This window comes from Nicotiana attenuata, unplaced genomic scaffold, assembly GCF_001879085.1.
Source record: "Nicotiana attenuata strain UT unplaced genomic scaffold, NIATTr2, whole genome shotgun sequence".
NCBI lineage: Eukaryota > Viridiplantae > Streptophyta > Magnoliopsida > Solanales > Solanaceae > Nicotiana > Nicotiana attenuata.
In genome coordinates this window covers 106,472-114,734 of record NW_017673847.1, presented here as the reverse complement: position 1 = coordinate 114,734, position 8,263 = coordinate 106,472, and the positions used below count along the sequence as shown (strand labels likewise).

At 36.5% G+C, this 8,263-nt stretch overlaps 1 pseudogene; it reads right to left on the bottom strand.

Annotated features, from left to right (window-relative positions):
• Nucleotides 1–2,510: 2,510 nt before the first annotated feature.
• Nucleotides 2,511–7,985, bottom strand: LOC109217448 (annotated as a pseudogene).
• Nucleotides 7,986–8,263: the final 278 nt, after the last annotated feature.

Genomic DNA, 8,263 nt, shown 5'->3' with positions numbered 1-8,263 from the left:
TCACATATGTGAGATTGGAGGAGCAGTGCAGAAGTGGGAGGTGCAATGAAGTTCCCGCACCTGAGATGGTCGCATAAGCGAATTATGGGGAGCAGGTGCATGTTTGGACCGCAGGTGCGATGGACGGTCAGTTATTTCCACAGAAGCGGAACTTTGTCAATAGAAGCGATTCCGCAGATGCGGTGAATGAGCCGCATGTGCGAAAAACTTGGGCATGATATTTAAAAATGAGGGTTCGCGATTTTAGTCCTGTTTCAACATTTTGGGCTCAGGCTTAGGCAATTTTGAAGAGGATTTTCGAGGGGAATTCTACGGTAAGCTTCTTGTGCTTGCTTTTGATCATAAATCTTTTTTCCCCAATTATTTTTCCACCTAGATTTTGTGGTGTTGAGGTGTAATTTGGGAGATAAGGGCATGAGAATTGGAGAGTGGATTTTGGGGATTTGGAGGGGGAAATAATGTCAGATTTTGATGAATTTAGTATGGTTAGACTCGTGAGTGAATGGGCTTTGGGGTTTTGTGACATTTTTCGGATTTCAAGACGTGGCCCCGGTGCCGGGTTTGAGCCGATTTCGGATTTTTGCTATAATTTGGTATTTTTCTTGTGCAATTGATTAATTTAGCCTATATTGATCGTATTGCATTGCTTGTGGTTAGATGCAGGACGTTTGGAGGCCGATTTGAGAGGCAAAGGCATTTCGGAGTACTGAGGTGACGCACATGCCAAGTGACGGACATATGGGTGTGCATCGTGAGTATAGTGACCTGGGTGATTCCATGGCAGCATTTAGTGACTCTATCGTGTTGATATCCATGTTTCCACCATGTGACAAATTCATTGGGCTGCAAATCATGCTAGATGTCACGACCCAAATCGATGGGCCGCGACGGGCACCTGGTACCTTACTCAACCGAGTACCAACATAACGTATCTTTCATTTCATTCTATCATATGTAAATGAACCGTAGTAAAGTATGAGGGAATACAAACTTATACATATGAAGTACGGGCCTATAAGGCCAGCATGATTCTTTATATACTCGAAACATAGGCCGATAAGGCCATACAAGTATCCGTATACATGACATTTTTTTACAAGCCTCTAAGAGTACATACTTATCATAAAGGTCAGGACAGGGCCCCGCCATACCAAACAATACCCGTCTAAATCATACTGACCAAACAAGCAACTCCGGAGCAAATGGAGCGCACCAACATCTTCCGCTGAGCTGATAGCCTACTTGGAGGACTCTCGACCTGTCTATCAGGACCTGTGGGCATGAAACGCAGCGTGCCGTGGCAGAAGGGACGTCAGTACAAATAATATACTGAGTATGTAAGGAACATAAATAAGTACTTAAAAGACATGGATGAAATATAGAGTAAATGACTCAACTTGTAAATTAAGAAATACTTATAATGTCATGCATATGCATATGAATATCATGTCGTGCATAGGTACATGTGTTCATAACATCATCAAGCCTCTGAGGGCATCCCATCATATCATCTCGGCCATTGTGGCCAAAATCATCAACGTATACCAGCTGATCAGTTGGTGGTGCGTATATAACGCCACAACCTTTTCCCATATCCCATATACATATATATACATATATACGCGTATATAACGCCATCTGGTCATGGGTCAATGTACATGAATGCAATGCATGAGAAGTACGTCAATAAAATCTCTTGGAATGTCATAAGACCATTTTGCCTCTGATTAAAATCATGAAATAAACTTTATCAATTTACGTATTTTCTGAGACCCATGAACAGACGATAGAATAATAAGACATATGGGAATTCAAGAACATAGACATCTCTAATACTTCTATGAATAGTCATTTATGGAATTTGTGTATTTGCTCGTTTCGTTCGTGTCGTATAGATCATGCGAAAAAGAAAGAAAGGATAGCCTTAACATACCTGTATGATCTCTTCCTTATTACTCAACCAAGCTAAACACAACTTCTTGCATCTACAACAAGTGAAATGATATTGCCGTTAACATACACTACAAAAAAATAGCGTTTAGCGACGGCCGGATTCCGTCGCTATAGTTGTTTAGCGACGGAATAGCGACGGATTCATTTTGGTCACTAAAATGCTCGTTGCTAAGCTTATAGCGACGAAAATTACCAAACCGTCGCAGAATTAGCGACGGATTAGCGACGACATATATCCGTCGCAAAGGTTAGCGAGGGAAATAACCGTCGCTATATAGCTTGTTTCTGTCGCTATTTTGACGCCTATTGTCGCTGCAATACATAATAAAATTCGTCGTTTGTTCTTATAGCGACGAAATAGTCCGTCGCTAGTCGTGTATTGCAACAAAAACCTTTTGTCGCTAATTCGTCGCAATATATAATTTCACGCGATAATTTTAGCTACGAAAAGTATCCGTCGCTAATTTATTTTTAATATTTTGCTGATTTTTTAAAATTATTTCTATTTATTATTTTAAATGTACTCTGTTCAAGCATATTACATAGAAGCTATTAAATACACATAATAAAAAGTCACTGATATTAATATAAATTAATAATATATTCAACAAGGTCCAAAATATATAGCATAATGCATATAACAGTATCATTAATTAAGTACAAAAAATCCACAAGGACCAACAATAAAGTCCAAACAAAGTAGACTAACTATGTGGATGGAGAGTTACGGTCATCATCCGAACCCAATGCATGAACCTCATCAATGTTACCAGCAGTAGAAGATGTTGGAACTATAGGTGCCACATCTTGATTGGTAAGATCAGTATTTGGCTGATGCGAGGGTAAGGAAACTAATTCGCGTACCCGCTCAACGATTACAGGAACTATATGATCTGTCAGAGCAGGAATCAATCGCATCACTAACTCATCCAGATTCCCTGTCGGTGTTGATTGAGCATTTGGAGGTGTTGTTGACGATGTAGCATCGGATCCCAAAGAGCCATGAAGATTTGGCCCGTAGTAGCATTTTGCTTGAGATCCAAGACCATATACTCTTCTTTTCTTTTCTACTCCCGCGTCTTGATAATATGTTTTACACTGATCAATATCAGATTGAGTTTGTATTTGTTGTTGTAATATCTACTGATATTTTTCCTGTAGAGTTAATAAGAACATTCAATTTACAAAATGAAAAAAATATATGAAATTAAAGTCAATACAATTATTAAAAAGTTATCTTACATGTACGATTCAGGATTTCTCAGCAACAAAAGATTTTCCATCATTACCATGTGTATGGACGTGCAAATGCAACTCACTTGGTGTTGGATCTCGACCATTTAACAGCCTATACAAAAGTTATTCAATTAAGAAGATAGAAAATATGTAAACAGTTGGACAAATGAAAAAAAACAGTTTACTAATTACATTAATACATTAGTAGAAGTTCAAAGGAAACAAGAAATTTCAGCAAGCTAAAAGATATATTCTCCAGATTTCAGCAAGCTAGAAGAAACAACTTAAAGGAATTGCCAAAGGCTGCTGGGAAAAGATAACTTAAGACAATAAGTTACTCACTTTGTTATCTGCTATTGTTACAGGCTAAAAGAAAAACAAAAACCTGGAATGTTAAAATCACTGTAGAGATGGAAGGTATCCCTAAATCTGAACTAGCTTCAGATAAATGTTAAAATCACTCTAGGTAGAAAAAAGTTAATGGAATACATAAATCTGAACTAGTTAAGAAAAGGACAAATTTAGGGAAATATAAGTGGTAATTTCCTCATCAGTCTCAACAAAGATTGACACAGACATAAAGCACCCTAGGAAAGAGGTAATGTGGTCATCAATTCTGTGCTCCCTGCATATCTTGAAAGAATTTCAGGACAAGAAACATCTATATAACATGTACTAGGTGCCATATCCTGCAACATAAAGCTTATGTCTGCACTCCCATAGCACCTCCAGATTGGACATGTATCCATGCCAATACCACTAGATAGTGTCATGACACTGCATAGCATACTAATATGATAAATTACACCTTCAAGTAACTCTGAATACCAGCTATAATCCTTCAAAATACCCTATGGAACTGATTTATTGCACTCCCTAAGCATGAAGTTCCTATAAGCTCCTGCTTTCTGCCAAATAAGAACCTATACATATGAACCATGAATGCAGTTCAATGAAGCTATATGTACGACCATCACGTCCCCAGATTGGGTATGAAATCATACCAATACCACTGGATAACATCCTAGCAGCACACATGTACACATAAGTAATCCTCCATCCTATTGAAAACATTGGATTCCAACTCTTGCATTGCAACAACCATTGATCCAGAATATGTTCAAGCACATAAAAACTAATGCAGAACCAACAATCAAAGCAAAGTATGTACTGAGACTCATGAGTAGATATTGGATTCTCCAGAAACATATAAGGTGCAGTATCCATAGCATGCTTATATGACAGCCTCTATACACCATTAAAGCACCTCCATAATGAGCATGAAACCATGATAATACCACTGGAAAATACCCTAACAGTATACAAATTGACAACAGAACACCTTTCTCTCAACAAAGTAATGGTAATAACCAGAAGAATTTCGAGAACTGGAAAAATTTGAAAGTCCCAACACTAAGAGAGCCTTAAATAGGAAGCAGCTTAATAAAACCAACTCATCTTTGCTACGGTTAATTAGTAGTAAAAGCTAACGTATGTACAGAAACGAAATACTAGTATAAGTAGTAAGTCAAGTTGAGTTATGTCTTAATAAGCTTAGACCCCATATGATGAAAACCAAATCTAAAAGCCTGCCTCAACAAGAAGCTGAGAAAATGGTCACAATACCAAAACAAGAATTAACTGAAATTGCAAATGTTCAATCACAAGCACCACAAACAGAATTAGAGAAAGTACAACAACAGCAAAGATCACAAGCCAATAATAATAATAATAATGACAAGAGAAAGGCCATCGAAGGAAATGGTATACATAAAAGGTTAAAGGTTCAGATATTTTATATACACTTACAAGTCTTTTGCGATGCTCCCCAACATTGATAGAGCCACTTGTGTGAGTCCCAGTGGCAACTCCGCTCCCAGCACAAAGATTTTTTGCTTTTATTTGTGACTTTTCAACACACTTAGGATCTTTCCAAAGTCTCAACCAACTTTCCCACACATCATTCGGAATAGTTTCCGGTTGCACCCCATTTGATTTTAGTTTGCTAACAAAATCACTGTATCTTTTTGCTGCCCTACGCTCCCATTGGATCCACACCGCACTATCAATTGAAGAATCCCAGTAGAAAGCCTTCTGAAATAATTTTATAAAGTAATAACATTAATAAGTTACATATAGAAGTTAATATACTTTCTAAATCCAATTGTGATAGATTATACCTTGAATTCTCCAAAATAAAAATTTTTGGTCTCATTTGAGACGCTTTTCCAGTTGAATCCATTAGGATCAAGTTCATGCTTGAAAGACTTAGTTATACAATCAGAGTATTCAAATGAACGCTCTAACCTGAACAAATTATAAGACATTATTTAAAGGAATACCATGTATCAATAAAAATATACCAAAAGTAATAGTACAAGTATGGACTAAACCCTGTAGGAGAAATAGTAAGGAGCGTCCGCGGCCTGCGGGTACTGCTACACTCAGTTTCGCCTATTATGAGCGCCACCATGCAAATCACCACTAGAAGACATCTCGCCGGTCACATTTTTTTCTCCTTGATACTTCCAAAGAAAATAGTTCTCAATAAATTCATAATGATAAAGGTGCAATTTAACAGTTTCAACATCCAAGTATTTAATGTTGTGACATTTTTTACATGGACATCTAACATTGTCACCGCTCATGCGATTGCGCTGAGAACAAGCAAACTGGAGAAACTTGTTCACACCAGTTATGAAACTTGAATTAATACCCCCTCGATCATCCAACCTTTTGTACATCCAATCACGCTCTAGATTGTCCATGTTCCTATTTAATATTAAAATAAACAAGACCTTAGAGTTCTTTATTTAATAAGACATGCTTTCTAAAAAGAATAACAAGTTGACATTAGAATAAGATGAGAATTACTAACACCCCAATCTTGGAATGAAAATAAATCTTGGAATGCTCAGTTCCTTTCTTTGACCAAAATAAGAACCCCAAATAGACAAATGAAATGCTATATATTGAGGATTGCATAAGTCGAAAATGATACAAATTAGAATGCCCCAAAATGTAATTTATAAATTATTCAATTAAACCAATGCAATAGAAAAAAGCACAATCAATAGAACAAGGACATGAGAACTCACCAGACCCTGAAATGCCTTTTGGATGAAGCACGAAGACTAATAAAAACTGAATCTTTTCGAGAACTTTTACCACATAAATTCTTGTCGACCTGCAAAGAAAATTTTCAAACAAAGGAAAAATAAATTAGTGTATAGCAAATGCAAAAGTAGGACAAAAATCTTCACAATTCAAAACTAAAAGGACAATATTTTTTTTCCACAATCCAAAATTAATGCACTTGCTTTGTTATATGTGATTCATGTTGACATACTATATTAAACAATTTCAGTTGTAGAAAACAAAACTAGTTTACAAGGTGCTCAAAGAATGGATTATTAGCAGAGGAAACTGGATCTTGAAACAATGATGCACCTTTCATAATGATTATATAATCCGCTTGAATGGTGTAGGAATTCTGTAATTCTACAAAGTATTTTAAGCATATATTCAGCTCAACAATCTGGAATTGGAAAAGATGTAATACCATTTTCTCTAGTGTATCTTTTAAGGTGATATGGTCTATATATAAAGCCACTTGCTCTTTTGTTAAACTGGTAGGTCTACTATTACTTTTGATGCAAATTGGCGAATATGGTCTAAATATTAGCCATGTGTGGTTGTTATCCATGCGCCGGATTAATGTTGCATTAATTTCTTATGAACATATAAATAAGTCTTAGCGTGTGACAAATATAATTGCTCCCTTCCACTTTAAAATTAGAAAGTGTAATTACTCCCTCGATTGCACACAGTAGTCAAACTATGTAACGGCATCTAGTTACATTCAAACCCAATTACAATGTGCCTTCTAGGTTGTCTCGCCCTGAAATCTCCCCGCCATGCCACTAATATACTGGAGTAGTTTAATTCTTAAGCCCTTTCATTTTAAGACCAAACTAAACCATAATTTGTCATTTGTAATATTAGAACAGCCAAAAGTAGTTATATATAATACACTTTGTCTCAATTGTGGAGAGCATAAATGATCTTAAGAGTAATAAAGGATATGGGAACCCTTTATATACGACTAAACCACATTACCCAGAAAAAGGCTACTTGATAGAGCCGATTCAAAGCAGACAGAGCTAAGAATAGAGGCTCCTATCCACATTCCATTACCCACAACCAAATACAATAGCCGTGTTATAGAGAAATTAGGAAAATCTTCCCCACAGTTGGTTGAAAATATCCAAAGCATGTCAATTAACAGGAAAATATTTTGGAACACCCAATAGCCGAGAGCTACTCAGAAAATTTGAAGGGACAAAACAAAAAGAAGCCAGTAAAACATGCGGAAGCAAACAAAAAGGGGGATCCAAGACCATAATGCTTGAGAAGGTGATACTCAAGTCAAAAAAACAAGTCATTTGGCAGCCTTGAACCTCAGATGCAAAGAAAAGAGTAAATAAAAGCAGAAGACAAAATCGACAAGTCTGAGAAGCTTATTTACCCTTTCGCCTGAGAATCTTGCGGAGCAGCAACATACGACTTTGAATTTCAGAGTTATGCAGCAAAAATCTTGCAATTTCGAAAGTTTTCTTCTAATTTTCAAACAATAACCCAAGATTCACGCTCAATATTTTGTATTTGAAGAAAGAAAATTCACATTATTGAAGAGGAGTGAAGGAGTCTGATAGAGAGGAGTGAAGGATGTTGCCCTAATTGTTCTAATGCCGGTCTTTTGACCAAGTTAATTTTGTCTTTTACACGGAATTGTAGCGACGGAAATAGCGATGGATTAATATCTGTCGCTAATAATAACTAATAAAATTTTACTTTAATGAAACTAGATATTAGCGACGGAAAATAGCGACGGATTTTTTAACTTTAATGTCTTGATAAATAAAACGAACGCAGCGACGGATTTTTTGACGCTAAATCTGTTGCTAGATTTTACTACTTTTTGTCGCCGCACTTTGTCGCTAATTTTGTAGGTAAAATAAAGGCGCTGATATTTAGCGCCAATTTTAGCGACGAATATTGGTTTTTGTCGCTA